The sequence below is a fragment of the Theropithecus gelada genome, chromosome 2, assembly GCF_003255815.1.
Source record: "Theropithecus gelada isolate Dixy chromosome 2, Tgel_1.0, whole genome shotgun sequence".
Classification (NCBI taxonomy): domain Eukaryota; kingdom Metazoa; phylum Chordata; class Mammalia; order Primates; family Cercopithecidae; genus Theropithecus; species Theropithecus gelada.
In genome coordinates this window covers 142558204-142579130 of record NC_037669.1, presented here as the reverse complement: position 1 = coordinate 142579130, position 20927 = coordinate 142558204, and the positions used below count along the sequence as shown (strand labels likewise).

Below are 20927 nucleotides of genomic sequence, written 5' to 3'. Positions count from 1 at the left end.
TGGGAGTTCTTTATTTCAGAAATTTTATCCAATAGAATTGACATCAGGATCTCAAAGAAATATTTGCAATCCTATGTTCATTGCAGCGCTATTCATAATAGCCAAGATGTGGAAACAACCTAAATGTTCATCAGTAGATGGATGGATAAGAAAATGTTGTGTATATATACAATAGAATATTATTTAGCTTTAAAACAGGAGGAAATCCTGAATATGCGACAACATAGATGAAACTTAAGGACATTATGCTAAGTAAAATAAACCAGCCACAGAAGGACAAATATTGCATGATTCCACTTATATGAGAAACCTAAAATAGTCATATATATGGAAGCAGAGAGCAGAGGAGGGGAAGAGAAAACAGGGAGTTGTTAAAGTTTCGGTTATGTGAGGTGAATAAGTTCTAGAAATCTGCTGTACAATATTGTGGCTATAGTTGACAATATGGTATTGCATACTTAAAAATCTGTTGCCGGGCATGGTGGCTCATGCCTGTAATCCCAGCACTTTGGGAGACCGAAGCAGGAGGATCACCTGAGGTCGGGAGTTCGAGACCAGCCTGACCAACATGGAGAAACCCCGTATCTACTAAAAATACAAAATTAGCCAGGCATGGTGGCACATGCCTCTAATCCCAGCTATTCGGGAGGCTGAGGCAGGAGATTCGCTTGAACCTGGGAGGTGGAGGTTGCGGTGAGCCGAGATTATGCCATTGCACTCCAGCCTGGCCAACAAGAGCAAAACTCCGTCTCAAAAAAAAAAAAAAAAAAAAAAAAAAACCTGTTAAGAGGGTAGCTCTCATGTTATATATTCTTACCACAGTAAAATAAAAATTAAATTTAAATGTAAAAAAAAGATCAACTTCCTGATTTGCTGTCAGGAAGTAAGCACTGTAGACTGATTCACCATCTTCCACCCCAACATTTAAAACCCCTGGGAGTCAGGTCTCTTAGTGATTAGTGGGTAATTAAACACCAACCATCATTGGTATCTGCAGATTCAATCTGGCTTTGTAACTTTGGCTGTACCATAGAGACACTTATTAGTTTTAAGGTTAACTCCCCAGGATAGTGAAAACTGTCATCCCTAAAGTCAGATATTTTTGAAGGCAGATAATAATAGTAAGTGAATGTATTAAATTGATAAAAACAACAAAAATGTGTTGAGGTCTTTTGACTTCAAAAATTGGCCCAGGGCACCAAGGACTGCAAAGAATTTCTTTGTTAAGAGGCTAGTTTTTCTACTTTGGTGAAGTTAGAGTTGGTTGCTTTGAGTGCTCCAGAATGAGCCAACCTCTCTGGTCTAGAAGAGGAGCACACTCCTCTACAAAAGCCTATTTTTCCCAGTTTGGACTGCATCATTCAACATACAATATTGAATAGAGTGTAAATAAGCCTAAATTTCAAATGATTGCAACCTTAACCCCATTATTAGTGTTTCTGTCTCTCTTCCCTTCACTACCAAAGTTTCAAAAAGTATAGTCTACTTTTATATTATCTGCCTCCTTACTTAGCCCTTATCCTTCAACCTATAGTATTAAACTACAGGGAGACAGAGATCTCCCTACCCTAGGTAGAAAGAGGATAATTTTTTGAAGTAGATTTATTTGCTTTGCAGAAATCACCATGGAAAGCCATAAGAAGCCACCTTCAGTCTTCCCAACTTGACTTTGGCCTTGAACCTCCTGTGGCTCTGGCAGGATGAAGCATGGACCCTGGGGGATGTGCAATAGGGTAAAATAGAAAAGACCAAAAGACAAAGATGGGGAAAGGAATTCCCAGGTGCCCATCTGGGGATAGCTCTATATTAGCTGAAATGCAATGAGATGTCACTATGAAATGCTTTTCATTATCTTCTGCAAAGAGTGTGACTGCCAAATATTATTTCTGAGTGCTTACATACATCTTTTCGTGTCATCCTCACAACCACCCTATGAAAGGAATACTATTATTCTTTTGATTTTACAAGTGAGGACAGTAAGGCTCAGAAAGGTCAATGAGTTTGTCCAAGGTCACATGGCTAATAAATATGGAGGAATGATATTAATGTATCCCTATTAGTAAGGTTGTTAGTTTTCATAATGGGTTTACACCTAAAGCCCTTTCTAGATTCCAGAAGTGTAACCACAGAATAACTTCTTACAGTTGCCCTGCCTCACTTAGGATATTTAGGCTGGGTGCAGGGGCTCATGCCTGTAATCCCAGCACTTTGGGAGGCCAAAGCGGATGGATCACTTGAGGTCAGGAGTTCGAGACCAGCCTGGCCAACATGGTGAAACCCCGTCTCTACTAAAAATACAAAAATTAGCTGAGCATGGTGGCGTGCGCCTGTAATCCCAGATACTCGGGAGGCTGAGGCAGGAGAATCTCTGCAATTTGGGAGGTGGAGGTTGCAGTAAGCTGAGATTGCACCACTGCACTTCAGCCTGGGCAACAGAACGAGATTCCACCTTTAAAAGAAAGAAAAAGAAAAGGACAGTATAGATTTAGACAAGAGCCAGAGGTCTGACAAGGAGCAGACAAGCGAGTGGAAATCCAATGGGAAGGGGGTGTGACAGAGGCCAAGGGAGAAGCATGACAGCATGCAGTGTCCAAGAGAGATGAGCTGGGGTGGAGATTATTGATGGCTCCTGTTAACGTAGTTTGAGTGGCGCTGTAGGAGCAAGAGCCATTAATGACCTCCTCAAGCCTCTTCATTAGTTTATCTTCTTCACCCATTTCTTTTTTAAAAAATTGCATTCCAGTTACTCATGGTTGTTTTGTTCATAATAGCAAAAGTTGAAAACACTTTAAACATCCCTCACTCAGGAATTGTTTAAATAAGTTAAGTAAATGGTATATTACTATTTGTGTTTGAAAAATATGGGGAATGTAGAAATAATAAAGGCATTTACTGGTACATGCATAGATTATCATTTTTTAACATTTTCCGTTTAGAAAATATATATATATATTTATAAAATTACATATATATATATATATTTATAAAATTACATAAATAGAGACAGGGTCTCGCTATGTTGCCCAGGCTGGTCTTGAACTCCTGGGTCCAAACGTCCTTCAACCTCAGCCTCCCAAAGTGTTAGGATTACAGGCGTCAGCCACCACGCCCAGCTGATCTTTGAAAAGATATAAATGACGACATCGCCTACAGGCAAGGGAAATGTTATGACTGGGACACGGGTGGGAAGGAAACTGTGTAAATACCGTTTCAAGATTCTAAAAATCGAACTATTCATTACTTTAAAAGTAGATAAAAATAAAAACAAATCAGTGTCTGGTAGCGCAAACCTTGACTCTCCTCTTCACAGTCTATGTGATCCTTCTGAGAGGTCTGTCTCATATATCATTATTCCTTTTTTTTTTTTTTTTTCCTTTTTGAGACAGTGTCTCACTCTGTCACCCAGGCTGGAGTGCCGTGGGGCCATCCTGGCTCACTGCAGGCTCAACCTTCTGGGCTCAAGCAATCCTCCCACCTCAGTCACTCAAGTAGCTGGGACTACAGTTGCATGCTACCGTGCTACCATAGCCAGCTAATATTTGTATTTTTTGTAGAGACGAGGTTTCACCGTATTGCTCAGACTGCTTTCGAACTCCTGGGCTCAAGCAATCCTCCTGCCTCTGCCTTTCAAATGGTTGGGATTATAGGTGTGCTGCACTGTACCCAGCCTTCTTTCTTTTTTAATTCTCACCTACATTCTGATGGTGTCACCTTTCCAACTTCAGTTCAGACCTCTGCTTAAAAGACGTTTTCCATTGGTGGTCCCTTGAGCTCCACAAAATTAATATATTCAAATTTTAATTTATCATTTGCTCCCATCCCTATCTCTTTCACCATTTGAAGCCATTAACATACTTGAAATGTACTCATTTCCTCCATCAATTATTGTTTCGCTACTCCCATATCCCCTTTTAGAGGACATGCTCTCATAATCCTGGGAGGAATTGCATACATACCACTAATTTAGCTGTTCAACCAGAACTCTCAGGACAAAGAATAGGCACCTGATGGAAGATGGACTAATTAGAGTCTCTCTCCTGAGAGTTTGGAACTGAAACATAGAAGACCTGAGTTAGTCTCTGCTGGGACCTTATGTGAAGAGGTCCAAGAAACCTGGGGCTGGGATAACTATAAGATCACCATGCCCAACAGAGAAAACCAGTCTGGAGAAAATGAGGCTGATGTGCTGAGAGAAGCAGAAATGAGAGACCATATGCCACCACCCAGAATAGGTGGAGTCCAGTTCCCTAGGGTTCAGTCTACTCTGGCTGAGGCCCAGTGAAACTTCTTGCTCCGGACTCTGAGAGATACTCCTGTATCCTTCCTTAGCTAGTTTGATTAGGTTTCTGGTCACTGCAACCAAAACCTTCTTCAGGCTCTTCTCCTGGTAAATAGAGCCCTGGAAATCCAAGTCCAACATTTTGGAATCATTCTATAATCCTCCCCTTTTACCACCAGTCATCACTAAGTCCAGATGATATTGCTTCTTGATTCATCAGTTCCTCCTCATTAAAGCTCTCATTACTTCTCATGGACTTACCTGATCATTTTTCCTTCACTCTCACTTCCTCTAGCACCTACTCAACATCATTAGCAGAGTAGACTTTATCATTTTAAATTCCAGTTTGTAAATTTATTTCAAACTAAATGGCATATATAATATAACATATGATATTTTTTATATCATGGGACAAAATCAAATTGGGGTACCTTTAAATGTTAAAATTATAGTAAATTTATTTGACAGAATGCTTAGTCCATAATGCAAAAAAAAAAATGCTGATGTCACTTCTTGCTTAAAGATCGTTTTTTGATCCCATGTTGCCTACATGATAAGGCTAAATTTCTTTGCATGTTGTTTCAATTCCCATGCCTTCAGCCACAAGTAACAGAAAGCCCTATCTCAGATTGGCTTAAACAATAGGGAGCATTTATTATCTCAGATAGTGAGAGGTTACCAGGTAGAGCACTTTTATGTTTGGCTGATGCAGTGCCCTGCAATGACACAAATGACTCCAGTTTGTTCTATCTCTGCTCTACCATTCTTGGAGTATTAGCTCGGTTTTCATGCTAGATCTATTCATGGTCATGACGTAGTAGCCCTACTTCCAGGCATCACATCTCAGACATCAACATCAGTGGAAGGAAAGAGACTGCCTATTTCTTAGGTCTCCTTTCAGAGTGAAGAAACCAACTACGGATGGTGGCCAGTAGCTGAAGTCCAAGGCTCTAAGGAGGCTGAGGCTGGAGGATCCCTTGAGGCCAGGAGTTCAAGGCTATGGTCATACCTGTGAATAGCCACTGCACTCCAGCCTGGGCAATAAATACAGCAATACAGCAATACAGCAAGACAACATCTCTAAATATATATGTGTATATATACATATACACGCACACACACACACACACACACACACACACACACACACATTAGAGTGAAGAAACCTTTCCCAAAGACCTCCTAGGCAACTTCTCTCTATGTCTCATTGGCTATACTGGGTTACACACCTAAACCAATGCTAGGAAATGAAAAAGATTATTATGATTGGTGTAGACTATCAGGATTTACCCCTGAGCTGGAAATAGGGTCACATTCCTTGAGGGATAGATAAATACTAAGCAGGCACTAAAAAGAGGCTGCCCTGCACAGCAATACAAGATAGCATAATCTAGCCCCTTCTCCGTTCTTCTGGGGTCCCTTCTTTCATTGCTATCCACCCCACTTCTGAACTATGGGAGTTCTGAGTACATCTGTTGCACATTTTATGGCTTTGCAAATGCTGTGTGTAGCTCTACAATGCCTTTCTTTGCTTTACCGATATAGTGTATCTTCCAACTACCTCACCCTAAGGTCAGTTACCTTTTGCCCTCAGGAGTATGTTTGAAGGAGCCACAGACTGCAGGAACTGAAAATAAGCATTACTTTTATTGTTGCCTCTAGGCCCCAGGTTCACTACTGACAGTCTCCCCCAAGGCCTTCCCTCCCATTGAGTTCTACCAGCAGCAATCATCTTACCCATATTACCTTTTACCTACTAAGACTCAACTGCAATTTTAGAGCCTGGGTTCCCCTAGCAACTTGCCCTGTGTGCTTATCTATAAGATAGCTGCATCATAGCCTCCAGAACTAACTGCAGACTCACTACTGAGAAGCTCTCCTGGTGAATCCTGCCCTGACTCTGATCATTTCTTCACCTTGTAGCCAGAGCAACCTCTCATTTCTTCTTTAATAATGTTTTTAGTTTAAATATATTTAAAAAGAGATGGCATGCCTGACATTCAACATGTGATATTAGAGGCAAAAAGATTTTTTCAAAAAAGTGTACCATTAGGTATATCCACACTTTTACAACCAATTACAGTAGCTAATAATATACTAGGTTCGCATGTTAACTCATTTAATCCTTATAACAATCCTATGGGAAAGGTACTATTTACTATCATTTCCGTTTTGCAGATGATATTGAGTAATTTGCTCAAGATCACACAGCTAGGCAGTGCTGCCTTTAGGTGTGACCCAGTACGTTTTCACCTATGGTGGCCATGGGAGAGACACCTTCTGCTAGAGGAAAGGAGAGGGAAGAGTAAAAAGGACTTTGTCTTGCAACTTGGGTACCAGCTCAGCCACAGTAAAATAAAGTACCACACAGACCCCTAAGGTCCCCAATTCCAGGCCTTAGCTCCTGGATGGCATTTCTAGATCTGCCCTAGGGCTGAAGGAAACCCGCTGTCCTGAAGGGAGATACCAAGACCCAGCAGGATTCACCTGCTTACTAAAGGGTCCTTGTGCCTTGAATAAACATCAGCAGTAGCCAGGCAGTTGTTGCCGTGGACCTGGGGCTCATGGTGGTGGACATGGGGAGAGATTTCTGCTTGAGGAAAGAAGAGGGAAGAATAAAAAGGTCATTTTCTTGCAATGTGGGTACCAGCTTAGCCACAGTAAAATAAAGTACCAAATAGATTCCTAAAGTTCCCGATTCCAGGTCCTAGCTTCCAGACAGCATATCTAGACCCACCCTGGGCCAGGAGGGAACCCGCTGCCCTGAAGGGAAAGACATAAGCCTGGCAGGATTCATCACCTCTTGACTAATGAGCCCTTAGGCCTTGAGTAAACATAAGCAATAGCCAGGCAATAATTGACACAGGCCTTGGGCGAGACCCAGTACTTTACTGGCTTTAGGTGTGATCCAGCACAGTCCCAGCAATGGTGGCCACAGGACTGCTTGTGTCACCCTTCCCCCAACTCCAGGCAGCTCAGCATGTAGAGAGAGATTCCATTTGAGGGAAAGGAGGAAAGAGAATAGAAGACTGCCTGGTAATCCAGGGAATGCTCCCAGTTCTTATCTAAGACTACCAAGGCAGTACTTCTACAAGTCTGCAAGAGTCACGGCATTACTGGGATTGGGGTGCCTCCTAATGCATATATGGCTTCAGTGACCAAAGACTTAGATCACAACACTCAATTGCCTTTGAGTACTTGGAAAACATTCTCAAGAAGGGTGAGTGCAAACAAGCCCACATTGTGAAGATTAGAATAAATACCTAACTCCTCAGTACCTAGACATTGATGAATATTCACAAGCATCAAGACCATCCAGAAAAACAGGACCTTACCAAATGAACCAAATAAGGAACCAGTAACCAATCCCAGAGTGACAGAGACATGTGAACTTCTGGAGAGAGAATTCAAAATCGCCGTTTTGAGGAAGCTCAATGAACTTCAAGGTAACACAAAAAAGGAATTCAAAATCCTATGAGATAAATTTAACAGAAATTTAAATAAATTCTAAGAATCAAGGAGAAATTCTGGAGCTGAAAATTTCAATTGAGAAATTGAAGAATGCATCAGAGTCTCTCTACAGCAGAATGGCTTACACAGAAGAATGTATTAGTGAGCTTCAAGACAGGCTATTTGAAAATGCAAGGGCAAGATGGGAATTGTGGCTCACACCTATAATGCTAGCTCTTTGAGAGGCTAGCTCTTTGGGTGGATCACTTGAACTCAGGAGTTCAAGACTAGCCTTGGCAACATGGTGAAACCCCATCTCTCCAAAAATACAAAAATTAGCGGGCCACGGTGGTTTGCACCTGTAGTCCCAGCTACTTGGGAGGCTGAGGCAGGAAGATTGTTTGAGCCCAGGAGGTGGAGGTTGCAATGAGCTGAGATCATGCCACTGCACTCCAGCCTGGGTGACAGAGCGAGACCTTATCTCAAAAAAAAAAAAAACAAAAAACAAAAAACACAAAAAAAAAAAACAGCAGAGAAGACAGAAAAAAAAAAAAAAGAATAAAAATGATTTTAAAAAATGCCTTCAAGATCCAGAAAATAGCCCCCAAAAGGGCAAATCTAAGAGTTATTGGCATTAAAGAGGAGGTAGAGAGAGAGATTGTAGTCAAAAGTTTATTCATAGAGATAATAACAAAGAACTTTCCGAACCTAGAGAAATATATCAATATTCAAGTATAGGAAGGTCACAGATCACCAAGCAGATTTAACCCCAATAAGACCATATCAAGACATTTAATAATCAAACTCCCAAAGGTCAAGGATAAAGAAAGGATCCTAAAAGCAGCAAAAGAAAAGAAACAAGTAACACATAAAGGAGTTCCAATACTTCTGGCAACAGACTTTCCAGTGGAAATCTTACAGGCCAGGAAACAGTGGCATGACATATTTAAAGTACTGAAAGAAAAAAATGTTTATCTTAGAAAACTATATCCTGTGGAAATATCCTTCAAACATGAAGAAGAAATAAAGACTTTCCCAGATAAATGAAAGCTGAGGGATTTTGTCAACACTGGGCCTGTCTTATAAGAAATGCTAAAGGGAATTAATGAGCAATAAGAAATCATCTGAACATATAAAATTCACTGGTAATAGTGAGTACACAGAAAATACAGAATACTACCACACTAAAATTGTGGTGTGTAAACTACTCAAATCTTGAGTAGGAATACTAAAAGACGAACCTATCAAAAATAATAACTACGGCCGGGCGTGGTGGCTCACGCCTGTAATCCCAGCACTTCGGGAGGCCGAGGTGGATGGATCACGAGGTCAGGAGATAGAGACCATCCTGGCTAACACAGTGAAACCCTGTCTCTACTAAAAATACAAAAAATTAGCTGGGCGTGGTGGCGGGCGCCTATAGTCCCAGCTACTCGGGAGACTGAGGCAGGAGAATGGCGTGAACCCGAGAGGTGGAGCTTGCAGTGAGCCCAGATGGCACCACTGCATTCCAGTCTGGGAGACACAGCGAGACTCCATCTCAAAAAATAAAAAAATAAAAAAATAATAACTACAATAACTTTTTATTTATTTATTTATTATTTTATTATTATACTTTAAGTTCTAGGGTACATGTGCATAATGTGCAGGTTTGTTACATATGTATACTTGTGCCATGTTGGCGTGCTGCACCCATCAACTCGTCAGCACCCATCAACTCGTCATTTACATCAGGTATAACTCCCAATGCAAACAATAACTTTTAAGATATAGATAGTGTAATAAGATAGAAATAGAAACAACAAGGAGTTAAAAGTGAGAGGCAGGGTTGAAGTAGAAGTATAATTTTTATTAGTTTTCCCTTGGCTTGTTAGTTAGTTAGTTAGTTTGTTTTTGCAAACAGAGTTAAGCTACCAGTTTTAAATAATGGGTTATAAGACGTTATTTGCAAGCCTCATGGTAACCTTGAATTAAAAAACCCACAACAGATACACAAAAAATAAAAAGCAAGAAATTGAAACATACTACCAGAGAAAATCATTTTCACAAAAAGGAAGACAGAAAAGAAGGAAGGAAGGGACATAAAACCACAAAACAACTAGAAAACAACAAACTGGCAGGAGTAAGTCTCCACTTACCAACAATAACATTGACTGTAAATGAACGAAACTCTCCAATCAAAAGACATAGAGTGGCTGAATGGATACAAAAACAAGACCCAATTATCTGTTACCTAAACAAAATACATTTTACTTATAAGGACGCACATACTAAAAATAAAGGGATGAAAAAAGACATTCCATGCAAATGGAAATGAAAAAAAGCAGGAGTAGCTATACTTAGACAAAATAGATTTCAAGTCAAAAACTATAAAAATAGGCAAAGAAGGTCATTATGTAATGATAAAGGGGTCAATTCAGAAAGATAATACAACAATTATATATATATATATATACACACACATACACACACACACCCAACAATGGAGCATTCAGATATATAAAGCAAATATTAGAGCTAAAGAGAGAGATAGACCCCAATACAATAATAGCTGGAGACTTCAGCACCCCACTTTTAGCGTTGCACAGATCATCCAGACAGCAAATCAACAAAGAAACATCAGACTTAATCTGCACTATACACCAAATGGACCTAGTAGATGTTTACAGAACATTTCATCCAATGGCTACAGAATAAACATTCTTCTCCTCAACACACGGATCATTCTCAAGAATAGACCATTTATTAGGCTACAAAAACACTGCAATCATCTTAAGTATTTTCTCTGTCCACAATGGAATAAAATGAGAAATCAGTAACATAAGGAACTTTGAAAACTATATAAACACATGGAAATTAAACAATGCTCCTGAATGATCAGTGAATCAATGAAGAAATTAAGAAAGAACTTTAAAGATTTCTTGAAATTCTGGCATGGCATTGATTGAAAAAAAAATTAAAATTTAAAAAATATTTTTAAAAGGAAAAAATGTCTTGAAACAAATAAAAATAAAAACACAACATACCAAAACTTATGGGATACAGCAAAAGCAGTAGTGAGACGAAAGTTTATAGCAATAAATGCCTACATCAAAAAAGAGGAAAAACTTCAAATACACAACTTAATGATGTATCTTAAAGAACCAGAAAGGCAAGAGCAAACCAAACCCAAAGTTAGTAGAAGAAATAATAAAGATCAGAGCAGAAATAAACAAAAATGAAATTTAAAAAAAATACAAAAGAGCAATAAAATGAAAAGTTCATTTTTTTGAAAAGATAAACAAAATCAACAAACCTTTAGCCAGACTAGGAAAAAAAGAGAGAAGACTCAGATAAATAAAATCAGAGATGAAAAAGGAGACATTATAACTGATACCAAAGAAGTTCAAAAGATCATTAGAGACTATTATGAGTAACTATATGCCAATAAATAGGAAAACCTAGAAGAAATGAATAAATTCCTAGACACACACAACCTACCAAGACGGAACCATGAAGAGATTCAAAGCCTGAAGACACCAAAACAATGATGAGATCAAAGCTATAATAAAAAGTATGCCAGCAAAGAAAAACCTGGGACTCTATGGCTTCGCTGCTAATTTTTACAAAACATTTAAAAAGAAAAGCTAATACTAATCCTACTCACACTACTCCAAAAAATAGAGGAGGAGTGAATTCTTCCAAACTCATTCTATGAGGTCAGTATTACCCTGATACCAACACCAGACAAAGACATGTTTAAAAAAAAAAAAAAAGAAAAGAAAGAAAGAAAAGAAAAACGGAATGAAAAGAAAAAAGAAAACTATAGGCCAATATCTCTGATGAACATTGATGCAAAAATCCTTAACAAAATACTAGCAAACTGAGTTCAACAACACATTAAAAAATAATTCATTATGACCAAGTGGAATTTACCTCAACAATGCAAGAATGATTCAACATACGCAAATCAAACAATGTGATACATCATATCAACAGAATGAAAGATAAAAACCATCTGATCATTTCAATTAATCTTGAAATACTATTTGATAAAATTCAATATCCTTTCATGATGAAAACCCTCAAAAACTGGGTTATGTGTTGAATGTACCTCAACATGATAAAAGCCGTATATGACAGACCCACAGTTAGTATCACATGTAATGGGAAAAAACTGAAAGCCTTTCTTCTAAGATTGGGAATACAACAAGGATGCCCACTTTCACCACTGTTTGTTTGTTTGTTTGAGACAGAGTTTCATTCTTGTCACCCAGGCTGGAATGCAGTGGTGCAATCTCGGCTCACTGCAACCTCCGCCTCTCGGGTTCAAGAGATTTTCCTGCCTCAGCCTCCCAAGTAGCTGGGATTACAGGTGCCTGCCACTGCACACAGCTAATTTTTGTACTTTTTAGTAGAGATGGGGTTTTGTCATGTTGGCCAGGCTGGTCGTGAACTCCTGACCTCAGGTGATCCACCCGCCTAATCCTCCCAAAGTGCTGGGATTACAGGTGTGAACCACCATGCATGGCCCCACTTTCACCACTGTTATTCAACATACTACTGGAAGTCCTAGCTAGAGCAATCATAAAAAAGAAAAAAAATAAACGGCACACAAATTGGAAAAGAAGAAGTCAAATTATCCTTGTTTGCAGATAATATGATCTTATATTTGGAAAAACCTAAAGACTCCCAAAAAATCTATTAGAACTAATAAACAAACTTCATAAAGTTGCAGGATACAAAGCCAGCATACAAAAACAGTAGCATTTCTATATGCCAACAGCAAACAATCTGAAAAAGAAATCAAGATAGTATCCCATGTACAATAACTACAAATAAAATTAGATACCTAGAAATAAGTGTAATGAAAGAAGTGGTGTTCTCTACCATGACAACTATAAAACATTGATGAAAAAAGTTGAAAAGGACACAAATAAATGGAAATATATTCCATGTTCATGGATTGGAAGAATCAATATTGTTAATATGTCTACACTACCGAATTAATCTACAGATTTAAAGCAATCTTTATCAAAATGCCAAAGACATTCTTCAAACAAACAGAAAAAAAATCATGCTAAAATGTATATGGAACCACCAAAAACCTAGAATAGTCATAGGAGGAATCACATTACTTGACTTCAAATTATGTGACAGAGCTATAGGAACTGAAACAGCAAGGTACTGGCATAAAACAGATACATAGACCAATGGGACAGAATAGAGAATCCAGAAATCAATCTATACATCTACAGTGAATTCATTTTCAACAAAGGTGCCAAGAACATACATTGGGGAAAGGACAGTCTCTTCAATAAATCATAATGGAAAAACTGGATATCCATATGTGGAATAATAAAACTAGATTACTATCTCTTGATATATACAAAAATTGAATATAAATGGATTAAAGACTTAAATATAATACCTGAAACTATAAAACAACTAAAAGAAAACATTGGAGAAACTCTCCAGGACATTGGTCTGGGCCAAGATTTCTTGAGTAATATCTCCTAAGCACAAGCAACCAAAGCAAAAATGGACAAATTGAATCACATCAAGTAAAAAGCTTTTGGACAGCAAAGGATATTATCAATGAATTGAAACAACAAAACGAAGTGGGAGAAAATATTTACACACTATCCATCTAACAAGGGATTAATAAATAGAAGATTAATGCATAACTCAATGGGGAAAAATAATAATCCAATTAAAATAGGCAAAAGATCTAAACAGACATTTCTCAAAAGAAGACATACAAATGGCAAACAGGTGCCTGAAAAGGTGTTCAACATTATTGATCATCAGAGAAATGCAAACCAAAACAAAATGGGATATCATCTCACCCCAGTTAAAGTGGCTTGTATCCAAAAGACAGGCAATAAGGCAAGGATGCACAGAAATGAGAACCCTCATACACTGTTGGAGAGAATGTAAATCAATACATCAATTATGCAGAACAGTATGGTGTTTCCTCAAAAAACTAAAAAACTACCATATGATCCAGCAATCCCACTGCTAGATATATACACAAAATAAAGAAAATCAGTATATCGAAGAGATATCTGCACTCCATGTTCACTGCATCACTATTCATAATAGCCAAGATTTGGAATCAACCTAAGTGTTCATCAACAGATGAATGGATAGAGAAAATATGGTACACATACACAATGGAGTACTATTCAGCCACAAAAAGAATAAGATCCTGTCATTTGAAACACAGATGGAATTGGAACACATCATGGTAAGTGAAATAAGCCAGGCACAGAAAGACAAACCTTGCATGTTCTCAATCATTTGTGAAAGGTAAAAATTAAAACAATTGAATGCATGGAGATAGAGTGTAGATTGATGATTACCAGAGACTGGAAAAGATAGTGAAGGTGGGTGCAAGTGGGGATGGTTAATACATACAAAAATATAGTTAGGTAGAATGAATAAGATCTAGTATTTGACAGCACAACAGGGTGACTACAGCCAACAATAATTTATTGTATATTTTAAAATAATTAAGAGCATAATCTGAATGTTTATATCACAGAGAAATGATAAAAACTTGAGGTGATGATACCCCATTTACCCTGATGGGATTATTGCTCATCGTATGCCTGTATGAAAATATCTCATGCACTTCATAAATATATATATCTACTGCATACCCGTAAAAATTAAAAATAAAAAAATTATTAAAGGGCTGGGCGTGGTGGCTTACACCTGTAATCACAGCACTTTGGAAGGCTGAGGCGGGCGAATCACTTGAGGTCAGGAGTTTGAGACCAGCCTGGCCAACACGGTGAAACCCTATCTCTACTAAAAATACAAAAATTAGCTGGGCATGATGGCAGGTGCCTGTAAACCCAGGTACTTGGCAGGCTGGGACAGGAGAATTGCTTGAACTCAGAAGGCGGAGGTTGCAGTGGGCCGAGATCATACCACTGCACTCCAGCCTGGGCAATACAGCAAGGCTCCATCTCAAAAAATAAAAAGAAAAGAAAAGAAAAATATATATATATTTTTGGAAAAAAGATAACACAGATAGGAAGTGGCAGTGTCTTTAAGGAAACTAGTGTAGTGAAGAGATGTGGGCTTTGGACTCAAACAAATGCAGACCGAGTTTATCACCTTCCTCCAAATCCGTCCCCTTTTCTGTGTTCCTCAACACAGAGACTGGCATCACCAAACACTTAGATGCCCAAGCTTGTACCTGGAAAGACATGCTTGGCTCCTCCTTTTGCCTTGAGATTTCCCAAATGCTTCATATATGTGGGAACTACACTAAAACCTTTACCCGAATTCTCTTTTAGTTCTTATGACGACCTTACAAGGTAAGTACTAATAGTATCCCCATTTTGACCCAATTTTTACTCCCATCTTGCAAATGAGAAACGTGATATTTAAAGAGGTTATAGTAATGCCCTGTACAATGTCACAAGCAATTCAATGTCCAATGGTTCTGCTGTCAGGAAACAGGGCAAAGATTCCCGGTGGTTACAGAATCTTTTCTCATGACCACTACTGCATACCAGTCCCTGAAAGTCTTTTGGTTCTACTTCCCAAATACCTCAGCATTGACCTTGACTCCAGGCTGCTATGGGTTCTCCCCTGTGGCAGCCTCTCAACCAGCATGGCCTTTTTGAATCCATTCTCCATCCCATAGTTAGAATGTGATCACATCACTCCCCTACTAAATCTTCACAGGCTTTATAATATCTGAACTACTCAGTCTTCAGTTTACTCCTCCCCAGTCACCTTGGGCACACTCCCGCAACAGATCCAGTCACCCTGAAAGCCTCCCAAAACATCAGGCTTAAGATTACTCTTCTGTCCACCCTCTCACATTTTCCTCTTCACCTGGCTAACTCCTAACTCATTCTTGATGTCTTAGCATGGAGGTCACTTTTTCTAACAGCTTTCCTCAGTGCTATAAGTTGAGTTGATGGTACTCTCGTAAGAACTACAGCACATGATAGATGTTTTAGTTCATTTTTGTATTGCTATAAAGGAATATCTGAGGCTGGGGAATTTACAAATAAAAGAGGTTTAATTGGCTCACAGTTCTACAGGCTGTACAAGCATGGCACCAACATCTGCTCAGCTTCTGGTGAGGGCCGCAGGAAGCTTATAATCATAGCAGAAGGTAAAGTGGGAGCAGGCATGTCATGTGGCAAGAGTGGGAGCAAGAGAGAGGGGAAAGGTGCCACACTCTTTTAAACGAACAGATCTCCTGTAAAATACCAGAGTGAGAACTCACTCATCACCCAGGGGATGATGCTAAGCCATTCATGAGGGATCATGACAACTATAAAACATTGATGAAAAAATTGAAAAGGATTACAAATAAATGGAAATATATTCCATGTTCATGGACTGGAAGAATCAATATTGTTAATGTGTCCACACTACCCAAAGCCCCATGATCCAACCTCCTCCCACCAGGTCCCACCTCCAACACTGGGGATTACATTTCAACATAAGATTTGGAAGGGACAAACATCCAAACTATATTATTCTGCCACTGCACCCCCAAATCTCATGTCCTTCTCACGTTTCAAAATACAATCATGCCTTCGTAATAGTTCCCTAAAGTCTTAACTTATTCCAGCTTTAACTCAAAAGTTCAAAAGTCCAAAGTCTCATCTGAAACTCAAGGCGAAGTTCCTTCTATCTACAAACCTGTAAAATAAAAAACAAGCTATTGAATTCAAAGATACAATGATAGTACAGGCATTGGGTAAACATTCCCATTCCAAAAGGGAGGAGTTGGCCAAAAGAAAGGGGTAATAGGCCCATGCAGGTCTGGAACCCAGGAGGGCACGCATTAAATCGTAAAGCTCCAACACAATCCTTGATTCTAGGTCCTGCATCCTGATGTGGGGGATAGGCTTCCAAGGCCTTGAGCAGCCTTGCCCACGTGGCTTTGCAGGATGCAGCCCATGTGGTTGCTCTCACAGGTTGGAGTTGAGTGCTTGCATGTTTTCCAGGCAGAGGGTGCAAGCTGCCAGTGAATCTATCATTCTGGAATATGGAGGATGGTGAGTGATGTGGTTTGGCTCTGTGTCCCCACCCAAATCTCATCTTGAATTGTAATAATCCCCATGTGTCAAGGGCAGGCCTAGGTGAAGATAATTGAATCATGAGGGCAGTTCCCCCCATACTGTTGTCATGATAGTGAGTGGGTTCTCACAATATCTGATAGTTTTACAAGGGGCTTCCCCCTTCACTTGGTTCTCACTTCTCTCACCTGCCACCATGTAAGACGTTCCTGTTTCACTTCTGCCATGATTGTAAGTTTCCTGAGGACTCCCCAGCCATGTTGAACTGTGAGTCAATTAAACCTCTTTCCTTTATAAATTACCCAGTTTCCAGGATGTCTTTGTTAGCAGCGTGAGAACAGACTAATACAGTGGGCCACTCCCGATAGCTCCATGAGGCGGTGCCCTGGTGGGGACACTGTGGTGGGGGCTGGAATCCACATTTCCCCTAGGCATTGCCTTAGTAGGGTTTCTCTGTAGGAGCTCTACTCCTGTGGCAGGCTTCTGCCTGGACACCCAGGCTTTTCCATACATCCGAAATCTAGGAGGAAACCATCAAGTCTTCTTCACACTTGCATTCTGAGCACCTGCAGAATTAACACCACATGGAAACTGCCAAGACTTATGTATTATACCCTCCAGAACTTCAGCACAAGCTGTACCTGCACCCCTTTCAGCCAAGGTTGGAGCCAGAACAGCCAGGATATGGGAAGCAGTGTCCTGAGGTTCCACAGAGCGGTGATGTCCTGTACCTGGTCCCTGAAACTATTCTTTCCTCCTAAGCCTCTGGGCCTGTGATGGGAGGGAATTCCTAGAAGATCCCTGAAATGCCTTTAAGGCCCTTTTCCCATTGTCTTGGCTATTAGCACTTGGCTCCCATTTAGTCATGCTAATCTCTCTAGCAAGTGCTTATTCTGCAGCCTGCTTGTGTTTCTCTCCTGAAAGTGCTTTTTCTTTCTCTGCCATATAGCAAGGCTACAGATTTTCCAAACTTTTACAGTCTGCTTCCCTTTTAAATGTAGGTTCCAACTTTAAGTCATTTCTTTGCTCCTGTATCTGATTGTAGGTGATTAGAAGCAGCCAAGGCACATCTTGAATGCATTGTTGCTTAGAAATTTTTTCTGCCAGATATTCTAGGTCATCACTCTCTGTTTTTTTTTTTTTTGAGATGGAGTTTTGCTCTTGTTCCCCAGGCTGGAGTGCAACCGTGTGATCTCGGCTCAGTGCAACCTCTGCCTCCCCAGTTCAAGTGATTCTCCTGCTTCAGCTTCCCGAGTAGCTGGGATTATAGGCATGTGCCACCATGCCCAGCTAATTTTGTATTTTTAGTAGAGAAGGGGTTTCTCCATGTTGGTCAGGCTGGTCTTGAACTCCTGACCTCAGGTGATCTGCCTGCCTTGGCCTCCCAAAGTGCTGGGATTACAGGCATGAGCCACCACGCTCCGCCAGTCATCACTCTTAAGTTCAAACTCCCACAGACCCCTAGGGCATGAACATAGTAAAGCCAGGCTCTTTGTTAGGGCATAACATGGGTAACCTGTACTGCAGTTCCCAATAATTTCCTCATTTCCGTCTGAGACCTCATCAGCCTGGATTTTATTGTCAATATCTCTATCAGCACTTGGTCACAACCATTTAACCAGCCTTGAAGAAGTTCCAAACCTTCTCTCATCTTCCTGTCTTCTTCTGAGCCCTCCAAACTCTTGCAACCTCTGCCTGTTACCCAGTTCCAAAGCCACTTCCACATCTTCAAATATCTTTATAGCTACACCCCACTCATCAGTACCAATTTTCTCTATCAATCCACTTTTGCATTACTATAAAGATATACCAGAGACTGGGCAATTTATAAAGAACAGAGGTTTAACTGGCTCACAGTTCTGCAGACTATACAAGCATGGCACCAACATCTACTCAGCTTCTGGTGAGGGCTTCAGGAACTTTCGGTTATGGCAGAAGGCAAAGTGGGAGCAGGCACATCACATGGTGACAGTGGAAGCAGTAGCTTATCTGTTTACTTTTTAAAACTTCTTCACTGGGCTGAGTAAGGTGGCTCAGGCCTGTAATCCCAGCACTTTGGGAAGCTGAGGTGGGAAGACTGCTTGAGCCTAGGAGCTCAAGGCCAGCCCTGGGCAACACAGTGAGATCCTATCCCTAATTAAAGAAAAAAAATTAATAAAAAAAAGAAAACCCCTCCATTAGACTGACAGGAAGGATCTATGTGCCTCACAATCCCATCTTCAAAGCCTAGCATGGTACCATTATAGTTATTCAGTGAGTACAGAAAGGGTGAATTAATCTTAGTTCCACTACTAATTAGTTATTTGCAAGTAGCTACTAAGCTCAATTTCAGAAACTGTAAAATTGGAACAAATATGCAGACTGAGTACATACACTGGCCTCCCTTTCCTGTCCTAAATCCTGAAAAAGACAAAAAAATTAAATTAAATTAAATTAAATTGGAGCAACAACCAGGAAACTTAGCTGACATAATATATTTAAAGTTCCTGGTACTCTAGAAGTATTATGCAAAATTGGTAACAATAGATAACACTGGGAAGGGGATCACAGGCTAGGAGCCATGGGTGGAAGTGTCTAACTTTAGTATCCTTCATAACCCTTGGACACGTATGAGCTTCTAAAAAAAACCACATAAATTAAAAAAGAAAGCTGTGCCCAACACACACTGGGAATTTAACAAAGGTGAGTTTTCTTCATAGATAACAAGCCGAATACAACTGGTTAGCAGCAATATCAGGACTGAAACACAGGACTCCAAGTCTTTGCAGTCTTTCTATGGAGCAGTGATTGTTTTAGATAAAATGATAGCCCAAAACGCTGCTGCGAGCTGCAGCTGCAATCGCTGCGGTAGGTCCAGAAGTTTTTGTTCTTAATTTCATTTCATTTGGAGCTAAGAGGTCTAATTTGATGATTTTCAATCTCTTCTCCCCGTCCTGATTTTAAAAGCCTTTCTTTTTTTTTTTTTCTTTTTTCTTTTTAGGCGTATGTGGTAATATTAGAATTTAATTCTAATTTAATTTAGGAAACTAGGATTCTTAAAAGAGAAAGTAAAGCATGTGAATAAACTTTGAAGTGTTCACCTTAGTTTGGGACCAAACTGCCTGGATCTTTGTAAAAATCGGTTTTGTATGTCAAGGAGGAGTTTAAGGCCTTTCCAACCACCTTGTGTTCCCCTTTTCTGTGCAGCCATATATCACGTGGAGTTGCTCCTAACCACACCTCACGTGCCCCTGAGCCATATTTCCTAATTTCTTCTGGGCTGGACTTCCCATTCTCTACCAGCAGCTCCAGTATCCCAAACTTTCTAGTCCTGCTGATCCTCCCAGCAACAGGGTAGAACTGGAGGGCAGTGTCTGGTCTGTTTTCTAAGAAATTCGTGAATTCTATTATCTTTACAAATACAAGATGATAAAATATCTTTTTCCATATTTTTTATTTATCTTTTTATAAAATGAAATGAAACTCCTATGATCGATTCAGGAAGATGGCTATGGCTGGGCGGTTCATGGGGATTTTGGGAGTTTCTTTGGTTAGTTTTGTTTTCTTTTTTGTCTTTTTAATCTTAAGCTCTTTAAGTTGAAGCATTCTCAGATGTATGGGGGGAAACATCCTCTTAAAATGGGCCCTTGTGCTTGCCTTCTGGGGAGGCAGTCTTGACCAGGTGAATCATAAGGCATTTATGCATATTTTACACACAGACTGCACCCACCCCTTCCCCCAGCCTTTGCCTCTTGGGTTGTTGTGCTGCTTTCCCCTTACTTTGCTACATTTCTATAGTGAAGTTGGTTTTACTTGAATGATTCATGTTTAGGGGGAAAATGAAAATCTCCCTTAAAATTTGTTTCAACTCCTCCTGCAAATAAAATAAATGAAGTGGCAGATGTAAAACAAACAAACAAACAAAAAAATGACAGCCCAGGAAAGTAGCACCTTCAGCTGACCCCTTCCACACTCTGTATTTGTCATCTGTGTACCTGTGATGAAAGGTGATTTGCTGGACTGATGACAGCAGTCATGAGTCATATTTGTATTACACAATGGACAAGTTTGCCATATACTAGCAAGAATAAGCATATGATTCCTCTTGGCATGTATGAAATGTGTCCTACATTAAAAAATGAACACTGTACAAACAATATGCAAATGTTATGAACATTGTC

General features: G+C 39.8%; 1 protein-coding gene across 2 annotated transcripts in view; it reads right to left on the bottom strand.

The window, feature by feature from the left end:
• Positions 1-20927, bottom strand: part of WWTR1 (WW domain containing transcription regulator 1) — a 217737-nt gene that overhangs the window by 173333 nt on the left and 23477 nt on the right. The window lies entirely within an intron of this gene.